At 38.4% G+C, this 22,896-nt stretch overlaps 1 protein-coding gene across 1 annotated transcript in view; it reads right to left on the reverse strand.

Moving 5' to 3' along the window:
• Nucleotides 1-4,185: 4,185 nt before the first annotated feature.
• The window catches only part of LOC108318279 (translation initiation factor IF-2-like), an 84,036-nt gene continuing 65,325 nt past the window's right edge, over nt 4,186-22,896 (reverse strand). The window contains exon 4 of the mRNA XM_037745943.1: nt 4,186-4,260. The gene's annotated coding sequence lies outside the window, so the exon portion shown is untranslated. The remainder of the gene's footprint in view (nt 4,261-22,896) is intronic.

The following is a 22,896-nucleotide window of genomic DNA, read 5'->3' on the forward strand; positions in this document are numbered from 1 at the left end:
GGGCCCTATGATCTCTGTTGCAACTAATCTGCTCAAAAGCAGCCATAGGCAAGATGTAAGCCAGTAGGTATGGCCATGTTCCCATAAAGCTCTTATAAAAACAAGTGGCCAGATTTGGCCTGGAAAGTATATAGTTTACCAGACTCTTGCCCTGCTTGGACAAGGACAGAGTCTTCTTGCTATTATCATATAATCAATTATAAATATTCAGTAGAGAATAAATCCCTCAAAACTGAATTGAGGTTTACTTCTTCCATAACCTTTCCTTGACACTCACGGACACAGTAGTGTTTCAACTTCTGAACATCCACAAGTACTTAGTGTCCAGATCTACCATCATTGTGTGATATTCACTTAATGCTGCTATGATGAATTAGGGCTGATCTATATCATTTCCAGGGTCTTTTGCCCTAAAATCCAATGGGTCAGTTGATTATCTTGTACTGCCACCGACTTGTATATTTTTGGTTTTTCTCTCCTTCAAATAAATTACAAGCTTCTAGAAAATAAACCATATCCAATTTTTCTTGGGATCGCTACAACGCCTTATATTGTGCTTCTGTCATAGTATTCATCCATTTATTCATTTAACACGTATCTGTGGGACAATACATGGCACAAAATAAGCAACAGGGAAATGGCTGCTGCTCCAATTGAAGTCAAAGCCTAGTGAACTAATGATTGTATGATCACAAATTGAGATAAAATCTCTGAAAGAAAGTACATAAGGAAGTACACAAGGAAGGCAAACATATACTGGGGCAGGTAGAGGAAAGAGGGGCAAGGAAAGTCTTCCCTGAGGAAGTAATGCTTGATTCAAGATCCATTTATTCAACCAATTCACTACACATTATTTGCCAGGCATTATTCTAAGCACTTGGAATACAGCCGCTATCTAAGCAGACGGAAGTTCCTGCCTTCACGGAGCTTGTTTTCTAATGGGAGCTGAAGAGTAAGTAAAAATTAGATTGAAAGGAAAAAGGGGTTGAGTAACATTCCCAAAAGAAGGAACCACATGTACAAGGATCCTGGGTGGGAGGGGGCATGGCACGGCCCTTGCAGTGGCCCGTCCCACTGCGGATGGTGGCTCGTAGAGGTGTGGCCTCATAGGTAAGGTAACCATATAATTTATTCTCTAAAGCAGAACACTCCTGACAGTAAATGAGGCATTAAGAATCATTGCAGCAAGCAAAAACTGGTATAGTTCCAGCAAACTGGATATATGAGCCTGGGCAATGTAGCGAGACCTCATCTCAATTAACAACAAAAATAAACACATAAATAAATAAATCAGCGCATGCTTGTAGTCCCAGCTACTTGGGAGGCTATGGTGGGAGGATCACTTGAGCCCAGGAGTTTGAGGCTGCAGTAATCAGTGACTGTGCCACTGCACTGTAGCCTGTGTGGCAGAGCAAGACCCTGTCTCAAAAACAAACAAAACAAAACTGGACGTATGGGTATCCTACTTATAAGCCACAAAAATATTTTAACATGACCGCCTTGACATTTTTTTAAAAACAATCCTTCTCATTGCTGTGGAAAACTGATCTGGAGAGGAAGTATGTCAATGTGAAGAGGCCAGCTGGTATGCTACTGCAGACATCCAAGTAATAGGGTAGTGTGGCCCGAGGTAGGGGATGAGGAGCAGAGAAAATGGAGAGAGAAATAAATTTTAGAGGTATTTCAGAAGCAATTTTAACTGGACTTGGGTGATATTAATTATTAGTTGTGGAAATGAATGGAAGAAAGGATGCGGTGAAGTAGAATGGGAAGGTCATGGTGGATAGAGTTTATAAAAGAGATTGAGGTGCCAAGACCTACTCTTGACACCAACAACTAAGCCAGGGAGTATTTTGAGAGCTGATCTTGATGAATCCGAAGATTGTGGCAAACACTACAATGTCCATTAGTGATGATAAGTAAGAGTGTAACTAAGGCTTTGACACTGGAAAGGGGTTGGTAGAGCAAAGTACCCCCCACTGGGCAATAATTTGTGCTTTTGTCAAAATTGCTGGCGGACTTCATGTACTTTTAGGGAAACAGAGGTTTTCATGGTGCAAGACAAAGGACGAAGAGCAAGGAGGTGGAGGGTAGCTTGATATTGAAAATTCAGTATTAGGTGTTAGAATACCAGAGTCAAGAGTAAAGAATTATAGGAAGTGACAACCAGACCAGCAAACAAGAGAGCAAGAGCTGCGGTTTGTGGTCATTGATGTTTCAGAGAGACGTTCAGCTGAAATACGCAACCCGGACTATATCTGGAAGCTGAGTGTAATACATAATTCAGAAACCAACTTAACTCACTGCAGTTTTAAATGAGATGTTGAAATTGTTGTCCAGCAGTAGTGAAGAGTTGACTCCTCATCGGTCTTCTCTGGCCAGCACGTGCTGCCCAGGTCGGGGAGTTTCGTCTCGTTCTGAGAGCTTTCAGTCAATCTGATTGCATTTGACCAGGGAGGCCTCAGTAACGATGTCAATTCACCCTTTACCCTCAGGCTGAGTCAGCGCGGAAAGCGAAAGAAACTAAGTGACCAAGGCTCTCTACTACACGTCAAGAATCCTTTGCCCCTTCCTCCCACAGTGATGCAGCTGCACTGTTAGCCAATTACTGTAACCCCTTTGTCTAGGAGTACCCATTTACGGAAGTATTATATGTGAAATAACCCACTCATCTTAACCATGCAGAGACACTGAAGAAGGAAAAGGAGCTTGAATAGTGAGTTCTGCATGTGCATCTGTTCCTGCAATACGCTGTTCACCAGTCACCTCTGCCTAACCCACGTATCAACACTCTCTGCAAATAAGGATGTGGCAATAGTTCCACCTGAGGCCAGATGTGAAATTCAGGTTGGGACTTGGAGCTGTAAAATGTTGTACCTTGACTTCTTTCTAAATAAAAATATTCCATTACACAGCCATTAAAAATATGTTATAGAACTATATATCAAGACATTGGAAAATGTTCATAATAAATTATTAAATCAGATATTAGATTATAAAAGAATGTTCTCAGTATAATTAAATTTCTATTTTTATTGGGAGGCCAAGGCAGAAGAGGAGAATTGCTTGAACCTGGGAGGCGGAGGTTTCAGTGAGCCGAGATGGCACCACTGCACTCCAGCCTGGGCAACAGAGTGAGACCCTATCTTATAAATAAATAAATAGAATAAAATTTCTATTTTTAAAACAGGCATAGAAAGGACTTGAATGTAAAGTGAAATCTTAAAAGTCGTGATCTCTAGGTTGTGAAACTAGTAATAATTTTTTATTTTCTATGTTTAGATTATCAATATTGTCTAAATTTTTCAATAACAGATACTACTGTGTCATAAAAATATATGTACTTTTAAATGTACTCTCCAACATTCATAACATGCATGGAAGCCTCATTATATTATCATCCAACCAATGAAACAGGGATATAACCTGAACGCTCTCATGTAATGACAGAACATTCGATTCAAAGTTGGGCAGGCCAGACATGGTGGCTCACACCTGTAATCCTAGCACTGTGGGAGGTGGAGGCAGGAGGATCACTTGAACCCAGGAGTTCAAGACAAGTCTAGGGAACATAGGGAGACCCTGTCTTTATAAAAAGTAAAAAAAATCAGCTGGACATAGTAGAATGTGCCTGTGGTCTCAGCTACTCAGGAGGCTGAAGCAGGAGGATTGCTTTAGCCCAGGATGTCAAGGCTGCAGTGAGCCGTGATGACACCACTGCACTCCAGCCTGAGTGACAGAGCAACACCCTATTTCAAAAAAAAAAAAAGAAAACTAAGTTGGGCTGCCTTGCTTTGCCAGTTTTGGTAACCTAGGAGACTTCACTGTGCCTCAGCTGTCCCATTTGTAAAACAAGAATCATACTGGTTGCTAATTCTAAGGTTGTAAGAACACATGAAAAAAAATGCTTACCAATTGCTTAACATACAGTAAGCTCCCAATAAATATTAGTTAATCTTATGATTACTTAAGTAATACTTTTCTTGAATAGGTGCCAAGAAGCTTCTAGAGTGGAGTGTGATATTTTGTGGGCACCAAGTGCTTTAACTGTAAAGAAGGCCACCTCTAGTGAAGGCCAATGCCAAATACATTGCAGAAGCAGTGGTTTTATGGGAAACTGTTAGAGAAAACCATTAGCCAGAGGGGCTGACACTTCCTGCCCCTTGCATGCAGTTATCCCACAGCATACCTGATACTTCTCAGTGACTTAGCTCCCCATAGATTCTTAATACATCCAACGCAGAAACTCTAGCAATGAACCTAGAAAAACAATGTTATCATTGCAGTGTCTTTTAGGTTACTCTGGGCAAGAACTGAGGCTTTCATATATGGAGCGACTAGACAACTTCAAGGATGGTAATTGGCGATAACAAAACCCTATTGACTGAGCCCTTTTATTGGAACTAAAGAGAGTTTGGGGTAGATATATATTTGTGGGGACATAATTTTACTTGTTTAGGGTCGTTTAAATGTGTATAAAAGTAGAGGGAAGATTGTAATTGTCTTAGTTCATTCAGGCAGCTACAACAAAATACTACAAACTGGGTAACTTATAAACAGCAGAAATTCATCTCTTATAGTTATGGAGGTTGAGAAGTCCCAGATCAAGGTGCCAGTAGATTCAGCTTCTGGTGAGGGCCTGCTTTCTTGTTCGTAGGTGGCACCTTCTCTTCATGTCCTCACATATCAGAAAGGGCAAGGCAGCTCTATAGGATCTCTTTTATAAGGGTACCAGTTCCATTCATGACTCCATCCTCATGACCTAATCAGCCCCGCCAAAGGCCCCACCTCCTCATACCATCATCTTGGGAGTCAGAATTCCAACATATGAATTATCAGGGACACAAACATTCAGACCATAGCAATAATGAACATCCATGTACTCACCACCCAACGTTCACAATTATCAACACACATACAATACTGAAAAACACATATATTAATTGACAAATTTCAAAGCCTAATTATATGATTGTCCCTTTAGTTATCTGAACTGAGAAAGCATAGGAGATGTGTCTGAGCTTAGCCCACTTAGCCAAGTCTTGCTTTTGACCTCAGCTGAAGCAGAACAGCTGCTACCTTCCTATTGTAATACAGAGCTGCTAAATGCTGACGTTGATAACTACCAAATACAAAACAATTAGACGGGAACATGATGCCATGTGTGTTTTCAATACCAAAGGCAACTAGGAGCCTAGTTTGTCAAGAAATGCTAACGAGTAGATGCGTCTATGAATATGTAGTATGCAATCCACTTCATTCTGCCTACTCTGAACTGCCTTTATTAAGGGGTATTTTATGTGGATTCTGTGCGACAGAGAAAAACGTGCTGCCCCTTGACAACATAATATGCTAGACTGGTTCCCTTTTTTTGAGATGTCAAATATCTACTTTATTATAGTGAGAAAGTGACAGTCAATTTAAATCAAAATTTATGGAGAACATTAGTAGCTGGAAGGACTTTGGCTAATCACTGTAATGTCCCCAACAAATGCTAAATGAAAGCATAAGGAAATTGAGTTAACACAAGTTAAAAGTTCACATACTTAAGGAATTATATTAGAAGACCTACAACTTAATTAAATTATCTGAAACTGCTCATTTAGCTTCTATTGTCCTAGTGAACATTTATGCAATTTTACTGTTAGATATATATTAAGTAATAGCTTTGGATTGGGTCAAATTGGGAGAACCCTAATGAGGCAGAACAGGGGAAAGTTTAATCCATCATAAAGCATCATTCTGAATTTTTATATTGAACATTATTAGGCAGAGATTTCCCTGGTTAGTTGGTTACTCTTATATCTATCATTCTGACATTTTGAATAATTGAAAAATCAAACAGGAACTTTGTACATGGAAAAAATAATCTGATGGAAAAGAAATGTGTTATTGATCACATAATTTTTTTTTCAGTCTTGTATTTGCTTTTTCAACTGTAGAAGTTCAAGAAGTGGTAAATGTGCCACAATTTAGACATTAAAGGCATTGTTAACAAATTTGACACAAAAGATAATGTTATGAGATGTGAAAGACAGAAATTTACATGTAAAATCACATACTTAATATTTATTTCTTTATTTTGAATGCACTTAAGGTCAGCAAGTTCTTAAACCCGAGGTCTTAAGCTGTAGAATTGTTTCCTTCAAAATGCTTTTTAATACACAAGGCGGGGTGTTCAGTAACTGCATATACCTGGCACTCGTCTCTTTATGGCTACTAACTCAACGTTTTTTGAGAAGAGTAAGTCTCCATAACTAGGTTTGCCACAAATTATACGTGTATGGACTCTTCCTGCAGAGATTTGTAGTAAATCCAGAACGGAGCTGTGCTCTCTTACAGAGAACCCCAAAGCAGCTGTGAAGCTTTTGCTGCAGTTGAAAAAATGTGACCTTTAATTCAAGCCTTAGAAAACAATTTAGATGTCAAAGTGTGACTTTTTTAAAGCCATAAAACCTTTGGAAAAATCCTGCCATTTTTTTTCATTTCTGATGGAAATATATTGAAAAAAATAAACTATTTGCCATGATACTTGGTAACATACATGCACACACTAAGAAATGAGTAAGAAAAAATATGACCTCCCACAGACTGGTTTCTAACTGCTTGCTGGGGGGAAAAAATAAGCTGCCTCCTCTCCACTGCATTTAGAGAATTAATTCTCATATGAAATGAAAGGTCCCGTCCAATCCTATTTCACGGTAGCTTTGAGTGCTTGACTGTACCAAAGCAAAGGGCATTACTTGATTGTTCACTGTTGACATCACTTTATACCAGAAGGTGGCAATTATTTTAATAATCACACTAACGAATCTGTTTTGCCTTCAGATTAGATTTTTACAGATAATGTTCATTTGATTTTTGTCAAGAAGATGCCTTTTAAAACCAGTAGCATTCACTTACAGATTTATTTCTCAAGTTGGTTTTTCTCTCCTACTAACTGGCTAAAATATTGCATCTCTTTTAGAATATAAACTGCACAATTTGTATGTTTCTCTTTACTAAACCTTATTTGTTGGCCTAAAACAATTAAAAGGGCTATTTAAGGTGATAATGCAGATAAGTCGTTATCATGATAGAGCTACTACCAGCTATCATTTAAAAATGAAGACTGCACTTAATTTTGTATTTACAAGGAAAACTGGTGAAGAATTTCTTCAGTTGACCATGACATCTTAGAAACGTAGGGATTAATAAGATTTATGTCGATACACAATGAAAAATCTTTCACGTATAAATCACAAGGCATTTATGTCTAACTTACCTCACAAGGTAGCAAGATCCCATAAACTCCTCAATTAAAACTGAGTGGAAGATAATAGCCTTCTTGAAGCTCAGGAGTTCACAAAAAGCCTATCACCCTTCTGAACCGTATAACAAAATGCACAGAAACATCCCAAATACCAACACACTGGAGCTGCTTGAGAATGTATCTCCTAAGACAATTTTCCAAAATCTGTCATCTGAACACTGTTTGCCATCCATAAAGAAAGAGGAAGAGGAAGGGGAGGTAGAGAATAATGTTGGCTCTGTGAAACCGCAGCATTCTTTCCAGATGGTCTCTTTTTCCACAGCTTAGGTTACCTACATGACAAAAGGATAAGAGGCCAGGGGTGAGCACTCTTTTTTTGTAAAACTGAGAACTCCAGACATTTGTCATCCAGAAAAAATGCCTGCCTCTCAGCAGGATAGATTTTTTAAAAATTTTCTCAGTGCCTTTCTCTAATTGGGCTTCCTCAACTTTTCACACATCCTTTCCTTGAACAAGTCCACAAAAGCCAAAGTTCTCCCACACCTAGTCACCAATGGCAGGCCATAAATCACAAGAAATTGCACAGGATTTTTTTTTAACATGATGCAATTAACGCCTATAATGTGGGAAAACATTTTATAATATATAACATATTAAAGCAATAGGAAATAGCATGTCAGATTTCTCATTAGCAAATTCTAATAATGGCTAGCATAAAAATGTGCCTATCTATTAATATTTTTTCTTCAATTCACATTTAAAAGAAAAATATTACAGTGTCTTAGTATCTGTGCAATACTCGTGTAGAAATTTATTATACCAAAGTGATCTGGCATGCCGAAACTAGCATAAGCAATATGAAAATTTAAAGATAGCTGAATGCCCATTCTTTAATTTTACTAAAATAATGAAAAACATATATTATTTGAGCTTACAAAACATGTAAATACGAATTCAAATGGAGCATATATTTTGCACGTATATATTGCATTTTTCTACTCAGTATTAAAAACCATTTCTCTTTTTATGCTTTGCTTTCTTTTGTCCTCTAAAAGAAGAGAGAAACATGAATCTTGAAAATCATCTACCAGCTCTTTCTAAACTCTCATATTTAGGAAACTTTCCTTTTAACTTTGAGGAATTATCGTAAATTGCAATTTAAATAATAGCTTATAAATTCTGACAGCACAAGAAGCCTGTAAATAGTTGCTCTTCCCTTGAAAAGCGCTGGCACTAAAAGTTAGGGCATTTGACGGATTTTGTTGATTTGGGGGGAACTATTTTGATGTAAATATTAAATTATTAAAATAGGAGTTTCAGCAAGAATTGGTAAGTGGGCATAATGTCTTTTACCTCCCAGCTACCAGTCTGACCCTGGCTCAGGTCTCCAGAAGAAGCCACTTGCTAGTCACAGTCTGTCTTTTACCCAGACACAGGCTCCCACACACTGCATAAATTAACAAGCCACCCTCAAAACCTCTACACACTGCAGGAATACAACTAAGACACCATTACCCAAGTACTAACATCTGCCAATTCTAAAAAGCTCTTCATATTAAAAAGGAAAAAAAGGAAAGGAAACAGTTTCCACCTTCTGGGTCTCCTGTTGCCACGTGTGTGTATCTGCCCTCCTGTGCAGACCCTTTAACGTTAGATGAGAAAATGGGAGAGGAAGCTATGTTAGAGGAAGAGAAATGGAGAGAGAGCTGAAATATATTTGTTTTTCTTTAAAATTCATTTTATGGGCTTTTTGTAGGAAGGGCTTTTTTTTTCTTGATTTTTTGCTTTATTTCTGGCATCAACTATATTTTAGTTTGCTTTTGAGTAAGAAAGATTGAAGGGCAGGTGAAAGGCCAGATGAAGTGGGAGGCTGCGGTGGAATTAGGTTCTAGTTGCAAAAACCTGATTAGTCTTTTGTTTTCTTTTTGGTTTGAGCATACTTAGAAACAAAATGGGTCTCTAAATCACAGATTGTGACTCTGGAGAATGTACAAGACATCTTTTGAATATAAAGAATACTACACGGACAGGCAGGAGGCCTTGGAAGGTACCAACTTTGCCAATTGCTCACTGACTATTTTTTGAACAAGTCTTATTACCTCTCTGGGCCTTGATTTTTTTAATCTCTGAGATTATTCTAACATTGTATGTGAATATTTTGAGCTCTTACCAAAGTGTGTTTGGCCCAAGGAAGCTATATAATGACACTTTTTGATCTTTGTGTTTCACAAATTCAGAACAGAATTGCTCACCAGACACAGATCTGGGCACACACCCCCTGAGCTGATCACACAAACACATTCTGAGTTTCTCTCCCTGTCTGTGGGCTCACCAGAACTCCTGGGCTACAGGAAAATGACTCCCAGGATTGAATTCAAAGGATGCAAGTAAACATTTACTAATTAAAAGAAGGGCTCATTTTATGCTGATTTACAAACTAAATTAATTCCTACATGCTAAGTCTGTTTTCGTTCAGGGTTAATGTGGGCCGATAGATGGAAAATTGTTTAACAATTAAAATAAGCTTTTGGGAGAACACACAAAATCCTTACTGTGTCCAACTTGTACTGAAGGAAAATTCCTCTTCATTGGACAAAAATGAAGGCACGTGGTATACCAGGAGACCGTTTGGTGCTTGATGTTAATGAATTGGGGAGCATCAGAACTATTTTTCTTGTATTAAGCTTTTAGGCTATGTTATGCCAACTTGCATGGGTTGAAGACAGCATTAATATTAATGAAGGATGGAAGTCTGAGAGGCAGTGACTCTCACCTCCCCACCCCACCTTGCTTCCTTTCATGCTAAATCCATTAGTATAGACGAATCGACATAAATAAACAAGAAGGACAGAATAGCTCTCCATTTGGGGACACTTTTACTTGACCCTTGGCATGCATTGCCCATACATGGCCATAAGATGTTTGACCTATTCAATGGCATTTGTTCATTCATTTATTTATCCTATGTGCTTCAAACCATTTTTTCCCTAGGCACCTTATACTTCTTACACTTAGAATCTATTAAAAAGTTAAAATCTCTGACAAGGAGGCCATCAAAAAGAACTTGAGGGCAGAGTCTGTCATTCATCTTTGTAATCCTTGGGAGCCTTAGATCCAGCTTTGCACAGTAGCTTCTACACAGTAGGCGTTCCATAAATGCTCACTGAATGGAACCAAATTGAATTGCATTGTCAAATTCCAAACTGTTTCATGTGATCTTATCATCACCTTCTTATCACCTCCTAGTAATGACATATACCTAAAGATTTATATGTATACATAATATATACATACATTTCTAAAAATAATTTCTCTCCAGTGAATCCAAGCAAAACATATAGTGAATGTTTCTATAATAGATAGGTACTGAATGATTTAAACCTTATATTTACAAACGATTTTCATTATAGGTATGAAAATAAGCATAGGGTTTTCTGGATCATAAAGGAAATTTGGGTTAAAACTATACCATATAGCTGGAAGGGAGCATGTAGGTCATCTGATCCTGTGGTCTTCAAAGGGTATTCCATGTCACCCAGGGGTTCCTTGAAGTTCTCCCAGGGCTACCAAGAGGCAGGAAGGCAGCTAAAGTGGTATAGGCAGTGTCAAAGGCACTCAGCCTTCTCCCCGTCCTTCAACAGAGAAAATGCATTTCATAATATATTGGGCTTCTCTGTACAAATGTATTGAATACCAAGTTTCCACTGCTTTAAAATAAATTAAGCACAATCTTTGATTTTTAAAAAAAATGAGAGTGAGAGAACCAAAGCAAAGGACTGAATGTTTACGTCTCTCCAAAATTCATTTGTATGTTGAAATCTTAACCACCAAGGTCATGTTAGAAAATGGGGTCTTTGAAAGGTGATTAATTCATGAGAATGGGATTAGTACACTTATAATTAGTCCCTCAACCCTTCTACAATTTCTTATGGCCAGAAGACAGTGGTCTATGAACCGGGAAGTGGGCCTTCACGAGACCCTGAATCAATTGGCACCTCAACCTTGGGCTTTCCAGCCCCCAGAACTGTAAGAAATAAACTTTTGTTGGGCGTAATCCACCCAGACTATACTACTTTGTTACAGCAGCCTGAACAGATGAATACAACCATTTACAAACAGGTAGTCTTGGCACACAGATTTTCTGTCATTTTGTTAAGGTCATATCACATAGCTATGGAGTTATGAGTTGTGCCAAAAATCAGGTCTCCTGACTCCTGGTCCAGTCACAGCTTACCTAGGTAGCAGAGAAAAAGTAAGAGAAAGAGAATTTCTTAAATCAGAATGAGTATGCCCCAACCTAAATCTTTACAGCTACAACCACAGGAACTCAAAACTAAAAATCAACCAAAAATCAATTAAGGCACTAACATTGACTTGCACTCCCTGCTAGTCACAATAATTAACAAGAGGCTAATACCTAGTGGGGATTTATTGATTTTTTTTAAAAAAACTATTGGACTTCTCTCTCATGTAACAGAAGACAATATTTTTCTATTCCTAACCCCTTCGGCTTCTAAGAAATGTACCTGATCACTGGGTTACTTCAGGATACCAGGTCCTGGGTATACTGCATTCCATCATGTTGAAAATAAACATAATATTAGCCTAATTCTTAATTATATCTTTCAATTTGATATTAATTACATATGAGATTCTATTTTCATAAATCACTGTTTCCTTATTAGTGTCACATCACTAATTATTAGGAGATTTTAGCCAAAGCTACCAAATATAAATATGTAGTATTAGCTATAAGTATCTTTGAGGAAAAGACATAGTTTGTTGATTTGTAGCAAAGTTTAATACTTTCAATACACTATCATATCCATAAAGCCAACGTTGACTCAGTCTATCTGATTCCTAGACTACAACAAAAAATAAAATAATTATTTTCATTATTAGCCAAGTGAAATATTCTTAAACTTTAAAATGTTCAGTATTTGAAATTATTTATTGGATAATCCGGCTCATGCTTTTGAATTCTTGAAAACTGCTCAGACTTCAAATTCTGTATATAATATGCAAAGGTTAATTCACCTTTTCTCAAGGTGACATTATTTTAAAGGCAGCAAAGAAGTAGTTTTAGGTAAAACACAACCCAATCTCTGGGAATACGTAAGGGTGTGCTTTTACAATGATAAGCAAAAACAATAATGTTTGGCAACAGACCGCCCCATAGTGGGAACTGCTTTTCAGCCTGGTTTTTGTCAGACCAGCAGCTGTTCCATCAGTCAATTAGTGACCAGGAACAGAATGGGTTTTTTAAAATCAATTAGCAGCCCCTCCAACTGAATAAAGATCCCTGGGTATGCTTTTCATCCACAAAACAAGAACCATGAGTGAATAAAGCCAAGGAGATCATAAATTCTTGGAAGTACAGTCCTAAAACCTGAGAAAGCCACACATAGGTTAACAGGTTGGACCATGTCCTCAGCAGGACTCCAGTAACTCACTCCAGACAGACAAGAACCATATATATATATATATATATATATATATATATATATATATTTATATATATATATATTTATATATATATATATTTCACATATATATATGTGAAATGTGTGTGTATGTTCAGAGAACGAGATTTTCCATTATATCTCAGTAACTTATTTTCCTAACAACCTTCATTGAAAGAAAGCCATTGTTATTCAGCCTCTATGCCACATTTAGCCCTAGAAATGCAATCATGTGCTATCCCAAGATGGATTGTAGAATTGCTATTTATTACCTCCCATAAAATTATTTGTAATTCTAGTGTTAGACATCCCGTCTTTTCTAGAGAAATAATAACCATTTATTTAATCTTTCTTCTTAGGTTTGATCTTCTAATCCCTTTGTCCTACTTCTAAAATGGTACTGTTATCCTAAATCTAATATTCTTGGCACAGTAGTTTGTATACATTCGATGCTTTAACAATATTGAGTTATAAAATTATTGTTTCCCCTTGCAGTAACACATTGAGTATTTGAATACAAGGATATAAAAGCCCTCATTAAACACATATCAGTTGACCGAGTTTCAGAATGGAGAAAAGTAGAAAACGTAATTCCCACTCAATAAAAGGAAAAACATGAGTCCACCCTGAAAGCCAACATGCCGATGTGTTCTCGCTGCAAAGCATGGCAGGCCAATTTGAGAAGGGCAGCCAAAAGATGACTAGGGCTTGAAAAACAAATTCAAGTAAACAATCCAGTAAACAAAAAGTATACTAGGGATTTAAACTGAAGAAATTTACTACCAGGAATGAATTGCAAGGGTGAAAGGGCAAAGGGGATTCTGAGGTGACCTAAATATCAGTGATCACCGGAAGCAAAGGCAGCCCCTAAGGCTGAGGTAGCCAGGTGGTGGAAACTGCAGAAAATACCTTGCAACCTGAGGCCTGGAGAACTAAAGGAAAGAGGTGAGGTTTTGAGATCTAGGAGCTCAAAGGAGGAGACCTGCATACCTAGTGCTCAAAGCTTTGAGATAAACCAGCACCTTGATGGTTTGGCCGGGAAAGAGCAGGATGGCTGGTGATGGTGCCTCTGAGGAGCACCTCTTAGCTGGTGCTGAGAATGTTGGTGAAGCTTGAGGGGGAGCCTTAGCTCTCTTCTCATGATGGATGGCTGCTAACAGGATCTAGAAATAGAAGGTCTTTTTTCCTGTCTCCCTGCCTTCTAATTGTCTACCATTTGCAGAAACTTACAGGAAGCCAACCGCATGGGATTGTGAGAGGCGAGGTTTGCAGACTCCTACCCCTGGCATCACCAAGCAAAATAGAGAAGGGTGGGCTTGAAGTTGAGAGACAATAGGTAAATAACCAGCATACATGTGTGCCTGAAAATAACATGCTCAGACACTATTTTGTTCTTGAACAAAATGCGTCATTCCAGGTTTATAGCTGTGCTTCTATCACGTGACCTGGAAGTTGGTAGAGTTAAATAGATTACTGCATTTTTGAGGAGGCATAAGAACATCAAAAATAAAAAACAAGGCCGGGCACTTTGGGAGGCCAAGGCAGGTGGATCACTGGAGGTCAGGAGTTTGAAACCAGCCTGGCCAACATGGTAAAGCCCCATCCCTACAAAAAATACAAAACTTAGCACGGTATTTCAGGCAGAGTGCAGGGACAGGTGGCCTCTCAGGAGCCAGAGAACACGAGCCCCCTTAGAGCCAACATGCCAACTTCCACTTGCAAGAAAGCATGATGAATTTGAGAAGAACAGCTAAAATGGGGGGGTGTTTTGCCAATCCAGTATCGGGGAGTGCAAGGGGCCCACAAAGGCTGAGAAGGGGCTGAAACGTTCTAGTCACTAGAATGTTCAAAAACCACCCACCAAGGCATGCTTCCACGACAGGGTCACTTCCAGGGCTGAGTCCTCCATTGAGCACTGTAGACACAACATCAGGGGCCCAAAAGACTTTTAGGAAACCATGAAATATTTCCATTTCTTTTAAAATCAAAAGGGAAAAAAATCCACTTTTAAGTGAAAGAACATGTTTTAATATATAATAGCTTTGCCTTTATATTCAATGCAGTTGTAAAATATAATTTTTAACATTAATAGAGGAAGGAACCTGCAGAGGCCTAGGACCCACAGAAATCACAGTGCATCCCTGGGCCCCACACAGAGCAGAAATAGTGGGCAGTGGAGTCAACACTGAGCAGGACAGGGATAAAAAAGATGAAGTCAAGGGAAGGTCCAGACCGACAGTAAGAGGGTTTGAAGAGAGCCAAGAAGTCTCAGAGAGCAAGCCACCATACTCATGAACACTACAGAGGAACAACAGAAAAGGGAGCTCTGTGAAGTTAGAACACCTACCCCGAAGCCAGCCTCATTCTTAAAGTTCAAGAAAACTAATTTCACATAGAAATGAACAGAAAAGTGTTGAGGTCAAATCTCATACAATGTTAAGATAAAGAAAGAAGAGAACAAGTAGTGGAATAATACCCCAACAGACAATGAAAGCACACTAGAAAGATGTGTCCTCATAAAAGATCAAAACAGAAACCCACTATTTTTTTTTTTTTAAGATGGAATCTCGCTCTGTTACCCAGGCTGGAGTGTAGTGGTGTGATTTCAGCTCACTGCAACCTCTGCCTCCCAGGTTCAAGTGATTCTCCTGCCTCTGCCTCCTGAGTAGCTGGGACTACAGGCGTGTGCCACCATGCCCGGCTAATTTTTGTATTTTTAGCAGAGGCAAGCTTTCACCATGTTAGCCAGAATGGCCTGTATCTTCTGACCTTGTGATCCACCCGCCTCGGCCTCCTAGAGTGCTAGGATTACAGGCATGAGCCACAGTGCCTGGCCGAAACCCACTATTTCAAAATCATTTTAGCAATGAAGACTAGACCAGGAGGAACACTAGAGCTTATAAACACAATAGATAATGTCTTAACAAGAAATAGGTTAAGAGAAAAAAAAGAGGAAATTTTTAAACATCTAAAATAAATAAAGAAATATACAAAAGGAATTCAAAAGAAAGTGATCCAAAGACAGGCAGATGCTTTCAAGGATGTGGAGAAGGATGAACCCTACTATGCTGTTGATGGGGATGTGAATTTGCACAGACACATGGAAAACGGTATGGAGATTCCTCACAAAACCAGAACCACCGTAGAATCTGGCAATCCCACTGCTGGGCATATATCCAAAAGAAAGGAAATCAGTGAATCGAAGAGGTAACTGCACGCCCATGTTTAAAGCAGTACAAGCCACAATAGCCAAGATACAGAATCAAACTACGTACCCACCAACAGATAAATGGATAAAGAAAATGCGGTACATATTGGAATATAACACACATACACAACGGAATATTATCTAGCCATAAAAAAGAATGAAATTCTGTCATTTGCAGCAACATAGATAGAACTTGAGGACAGTTTGTTAAGTGAAATAAATCAGGCACAGAAAGATGAATATTACATGTTCTTATTCACACATGAAAGCTTAAAAATTTGACCTCATGGGCCGGGCACAGTGGCTCATGCCTATAATCCTAGCACTTTGGGAGGCTGAGGTGGGTGAATCACGAGGTCAAGAGATTGAGACCATCCTGGCCAATATGGTGAAATCCTGTCTCTACTAAAAAAATAAAAATAAATTTAGCTGGGCATGGTGGTACATGCCTGTAGTCCCAGCTATCCGGGAGGCTGAGGCAGAATTGCTTGAACCTGGGAGGCGGAGGTTGCAGTGAGCCAAGATCGCGTTTGGTGAGTGGTGACAGAGAGAGACTCTGTCTCAAAAAAAAAAAAAAAAAAAAAAAAAAAAATGACCTCATGGAGGTAGAAAGTAGAGTGATGGTTACCAGAGGCTGGGAAGGGTGGTGGAGAGGGAAAGGCAAAGAGGGACTGGTTGATGGATGTAAAAGTACAGTTAGATAAAAGGAATATTATCTGGTGGCCAGTAGCACAATAGGATAACTATAGTAAACAATTTATTGTATATTTCAAAATAACTAGAAGAGTGGAATTGAAAAGTTCCTAAGACAAACAAAAAAATAAATAAATTCTTGAGGTGAGAATATCCCAGTTACCCTGATTTGGTCATGAAATGGTGTATGCTTGTATAAAAATTTCACATGTACCCTATAAATAGGTATAACTATTATATGTGCATAAAATTTTAAAAATTATGAAAGCAAGTGATCAATTTTGAAGGATAGAAAAGGAAATTTTTTAATGGCTAATACAAATTTCTGAATAAGAAAATCAACAAAAGAAAGCAGAATAAACACTAAAAACAGTAACTTAAACTTCCCTGAAATAATAATTTTAAAGTCCTTATTAAAAGTACATACTGTATTCCTGTGAATCCAGAAAGACCAATATCAAGACATAGTCCAGTAAAATTATGGGACTCTAAACATATTTGTTTAATCCTTCGGGCATCTTGAAGAAAACAAACCTTGTTACTTATAAGGAAAAGAAAATTTGATTATCTTCAGATCTTCAGCAGGAATGCTTTGGGCCAGAAGAAAACATATATATATATGTAAATACACATATACATGCATATATTTTTTTCATGTACCTTTAAGCACTGTTGGACAGAGTAATATATTTTTAATACTCCAAGAAAGAAAGTGTGAGCCAAGGATTTGATACCTAGCAAAGCTGACTTTCAAGTATAAGGGTACAGTTCAACTGTGATCAACATGCAAAAGCTCGGGACAGATTGTTCCATGAGCCTTTCCCGAACAATCTACCACAGAGAATGAGCTTCAAACAACCAAAATATCTAGAGAGACATTTGCTTAAGGGTTGGTGGTGAGCATTAAATATATATTCACCCACAAAAGTAAAGTTAAATCGGTGTTAAAAGGCAGAGAAAGTGGTATATAATGGTTATAGGTAGTTATAACACGACTTTTAAAAACAGTGAGACAAGGGAGCAAATCTATGAAAAAAGAAACCTTTTAGAAAGTTTAGGAATCTCATCGGTGGTAATATTTGTATTGTTGTTTCGAGACTGTTGTGTGTGATATGAGATAAAACAAATGAGTACTTTGAGGATTTTCTCATTCAATCATTTCCTGTGTCCTGAAGAACTGAAATTCTTGGTATATAAAAAGAAAGATAGAATGTAATTGCATGACAGCTTTGCAAGAAAAGGGGTAGATACTGATGTAGTAGAGAAATTAAGTTGAAGCTTCGTCATCTCAACTTTGAGTAAAAATAAAAATATAAATTCTTAAATATCTACTGGTTAAATGTATGTATATTCTTTGTAGCCAGGGCACTAAGAAGAACTGCAGACAATGACCAACCTAGCACCAATGAACATCACTTAGCACACAGTTTGTGGCCTTGAAAATCTTTTGTCACTGGAAGAAACTAGGGTCCAGGTGTGGTGGCTCATGCCTGGAATCCCAGCACTTTGGGAGGCCCAGGCGGGAGGATCGCTCAAGCCCAGTTTGAGACCAGCCCTAGCAACATAGCGAGACCCTGTTTCTATAAAAAATTAAAAAATTATCCAGGAGTGGTGGTGCACGCCTGTAAGTCCCAGCTACTTGGGAGGCTGAGGTGGGAGGATTGCCTGAGCTAGGGAGGTCAAGATGACAGTGAGCCAAAATCATGCCACTGCACTCCAACCAGAGAGACAGAGCGAGATCTTGTCTCAAAAAAAAAAAAAAAAAAAAAAAAGAGAGAGAGAGAAAGAAAGAAAAGAAAAAAAGGATAAGGCTTATTGGAGAAATAGCTGATTCCAGTTCTGAGGCAAGAAATGTATAGATAAGTAAAGAACATTTTATAATAGGAAATAGCAAATAAACTATCAATCACCATGTGGGTCATGCCATGAGGACTCAGAGTGAGTGAAGAAGTCCCCACTGTCTAAAGACTGGACAAATTGAACTCCAATGCTGTTCATCATTATAATGTATTTAATGCTACAAAATGTGTTTAAATCCACAGTTTACTATGCTATTTTTTGTCCATTTCAGAAGATAGGAACAAGATTATCTTCAAAACTAGTAAATAAAGGAAAATAACTATATCAAATAGGAGCCAAATAGTAGAAGAAACCACATGTCTATTTATCTAAGTATTTCAACTAATACATGAAAAAGAAATGATAGAATTAGAACACCACTATTTTTGCAGCCACAAATGAATGAGTATACATTATGGACAATTAGCGGCAATGGATGCTAAAATCATAAGAAATGAGACAATCAGATACTGTGCATCCTTTACAATCTTGCCAAAAACCATTATTGAAATGGTGACTTGATGACTAGGCCAGAAGAAACACTAGAGCCTATAAAGACCGCCTTTAGTCCTGCCAAAGGGCTCAAACCTGGGTCTGATCCAGTCTCTGGATTCAGCTGCCAGTTTGCAGGAAATTCAAAAGACAGAGAAACATGTTGAGCCGAACGAAGAGTATCAATCAGCAAAATGCAGACTATGGGAAACTCCTCAGGTTAAACAGCTCAAGTTCATCAACCTAATGGAATAAAATGAAAGGGATGGAGGAGAAACCTACACATTAAAAAGAGTCTTAAAAGACACCACTTTTGTAATGGGTAGGAATCAACTGTATTTTGAAGAATGCACATCAGGGTGATAAAACTATGTTTTTTAAAACCTCAAGCAAGTTATTACTGTCCAAGTGAGGGTTATAGTTACTGTACTTATGGTGGGAGAGAGGGGTTTGCTGTTGGGACTGGGCAGATGCAGGGAGCTTTTGGTGTGGCCGACAAGGTTCAGTTTCTTGACCTGAGTGCTGTCTGCCTTCTAATAATTTATTAAGCCATGCATGCGATTTCTATGTTTTTCTTTACAATGAAAGTATTTTAAAACTAAAGCCCTTAAAGAAGCTTTTCCTTTTACTCTGTTACTACTCCTCTTCCTGAAGCAATTTCTTTACCTCCAGGTCAACAACTCTAGCCCTTCTGGGCCTCCCTAGTCTCTGCCCTCTGAAGTGTTTCTTCTTCCTTGTTTGTTATATCAGATGATCAATAAATCAGCCCAGGACACGATGACTTGAGTGATCCTCCAGCCTACCGACCCCTTCTGAGGGAGTGGTAACCTGAGATTTTTCATATATAGGTCACTATGCTGTGTTTCATGGGTCTTCGATACCCTACCCTAGTTGACAGAACTGAGGATTTGTATCTTTACTCAACATATATGTATGAAGCATCTAATATCATATATTATAACAATGAACAAAATAGACTAAAGCCTTTCTCTCCTGGGTCACCCTGGCAGAGGCAGGCCAGGAAAAGCCCAAAGAGTATCTCATCATCATCATCATCACAGAGAACACTTACTGTTTACTTATTATGTGCTAGGTTCTGAGCTAAGCACTTTAACACCATAGTGTCTTGTTTGGTTCTGGCACCAACCTATTGAATTAGGAAGTAATGCTAACTTCATTTTACCAATGGAAAAAAAAAATAATAAAGCCCCCAAAATTGGAATAACTTGCTTTAGTTTATGCAGCTAGTAAATGCAGCTAGACCTGGAATTCAGACCCCAAGCAAACTTGAAAGCCTAGAACTCAAATAACTTAATAAGAAAACAAATCCCAAATAATCCAATTTTAAAATGGGCAAAAGATCTGAATAGATATCTCTCAAAAGAAGACACACAAATGGCCAACAGGTATATGGGAAAAAAAGCTCAACATTACTAAGCATCAGAGAAAGGCAAATCAAAGCTACAGTGAGATACTGTCCCATTAGAGTTAAAATGGCTTTTATCAAAAAGACAAATAATAACAGATGCTGGGGAGGATGCAAAGAAAGGAGAACCCTCATACACTGTTGGTGGGAATGTAAATTAATACAGCCACTATGAAGAACAGTATGGAGGTTCCTCAAAAAGCTAAACATAGAATTACCCTATGATCCAACAATCCCACTGCTAGGTATATACCCAAGACAGGAAATCAGTATATCATAGAGATATCTATATTCTCGTGTTTACTGCAGAACTATTCACAATAGCCAAGACATGGAATCAACCCAAGTGTCTATCAGAGGATGGATAAATAAAGAAAATAGGGTACATACATACAATAGAGTACTATTCAGCCATAAAAAGAATGAAATCCTGCCATTTGCAACAACACTGATGAAACTGGAGGTTCTTATGTTATGTAAAATAAACCAGGCACAGAAAGACACATGTTACATATTCTCACTTATATATGTGGAATCTAAAATTGATCTCATTGAAGTAGAGAGTAGAACAGTGGTAACCAGACGCTGAGAAGGGTAGTGGGAAAGGGGAGATAAAATGGGGATGGTTAATGGGTCTGAAAATTCAGTTAGATGGAAGGAATGCAATCTAGTGTTCAGTAGCACAATAGGGCAACTATAGTTAACAACAATTTATTGTGTATTTCATAATAACTAGAAGAATAGAATTGGAGTGTTCTCAACACCAAAACACGATAAATAAGGGAGTTGATTGATATTCCAATTACCCTGATTTGATCACTACCCTTCGTATACTTGTATAAAAATTTCACACGTACCTCATAAATATGTACACAACTCTTATGTGTCCACATAAATATTAAAAATTAAAAAATTAGTTAAAAACACTTCAAAGCCCAAGACCTTAAAGGTGATCACAGGTTAAACCAGTAAGTATCCTCTACTGTAAAATATAAATGTGAATGAGACAAGAATCTAGACCAAGGATAGACAAAGTACAGCCTACAGGCCATATTCAGCCACACCATCTGTTCTTATATGGACCATAAGCTAAGAATAGTTTTTACTATTTTAAATGGTTGGAAAAATATAAAAGAAGAATATTTTTGTACCACGTTGAGGCTATATGCAATTCAAATCTCATTGTTTGTAAATAAAGTTGTACTGGAACACAGCCTCACAAATCCATTTTCAGGCCACCCAAGGCTGCTTTTGTACTACAAGGACATCCTTGAGTCATGACAGCAGAGATCACAGGGCCTGCGAAGACTCAAATATTTACTATTAATATCTATCTTGACTTTTAGAGAAAAAGTTTGGTGTCTTCTGATTTAGAGAACAGATGGGTGAACTTAAAGAGAGAGAAGAGAAAAAGGCAGTAATCAGAAGTTCTAAGGCGGTAGAATCCATGAGCAAACAGAAGTTATGAGCCGAAGAGGAAAGCAGGGGCAGGGCTGCCTGGGGACAGAAGAAAAGACACAAGTAGCTGAGCAAGTGTACTTTCAGAGCAGTGCACTGCACTTCTAAAACTCCTGTCCCACGAGATTTGATCCATAGTGGCTGAGAGGGGCAGTGTTCTGCCTTATCCCTTCATGTAAATCAGCTAGAGGTAAGTTACAAAACATCTCTGTTTCTGGTACCCTGGAAAATTCTAACACACAATTTGCCTTTAATTCTCTTCTCTGACTCCAGATTCCCCTGAATCTCCCACCAAGACCACCAACAAAATGTCTGATTTAAGCCTATGATTGTAGAACGTGGTGACATGCTTACAGGTTCTCTAAAACATCGGGATCATAAACTATCTTTTCCTTTCTGTTTCAATGCTCTTCCATGAGACATCCATTTCTTCATGTCTCATCCTTACCCAGAATCTTAAATAGTTGGCCGAGCATGGTGGCTGATGTGTGTAATCCCAGCGCTTTGGGGGATCAAGGTGAAAAGATCAGAGCCTAAGAGTTAATGACCAGCCTGGGCAACATGGCAAAACCTCATCTCTACCAAAAAAAAAAAAAAAAAAAAAAGAGTGTGTGTGTGTGTGTGTGTGTGTGTGTGTGTATACATATATAACAAAAATTAGCCAGGCATGGTCATGCACACCTGTAGTCCCAGCTACTGAGGAGGCTGAGGTGGGAGGATCACTTGAGCCCAGAGAGGTCTAGATGAAATCACGCCACTGTACTCTAGCTTAAGTGACAGAGCAAGACCTTCTCTCAAAAAAAGGAAGGAAGGACAGCCGGGTGTGGTGGTTCACGCCTGTAATCATAGCACTTTGGGAGGCTGAGGTTGGCAGATCACCTGAGGTAAGGAGTTCGAGACCAGCCTGGCTAACATGGTGAAAACCCATCTCTACTAAAAATACAAAAATTAGCTGAATGAGGGAGGCTGAGGCAGGGGAATCACTTAAACCCAGGAGATGGAGATTGCAGTGACCCGAGATCATGCCATTGCACTCCAGCCTGGGTGACAGAGTGAGACTCCATAA

This window comes from Cebus imitator, unplaced genomic scaffold (genome assembly GCF_001604975.1).
Source record: "Cebus imitator isolate Cc_AM_T3 unplaced genomic scaffold, Cebus_imitator-1.0 Scaffold11, whole genome shotgun sequence".
Lineage (NCBI taxonomy): Eukaryota > Metazoa > Chordata > Mammalia > Primates > Cebidae > Cebus > Cebus imitator.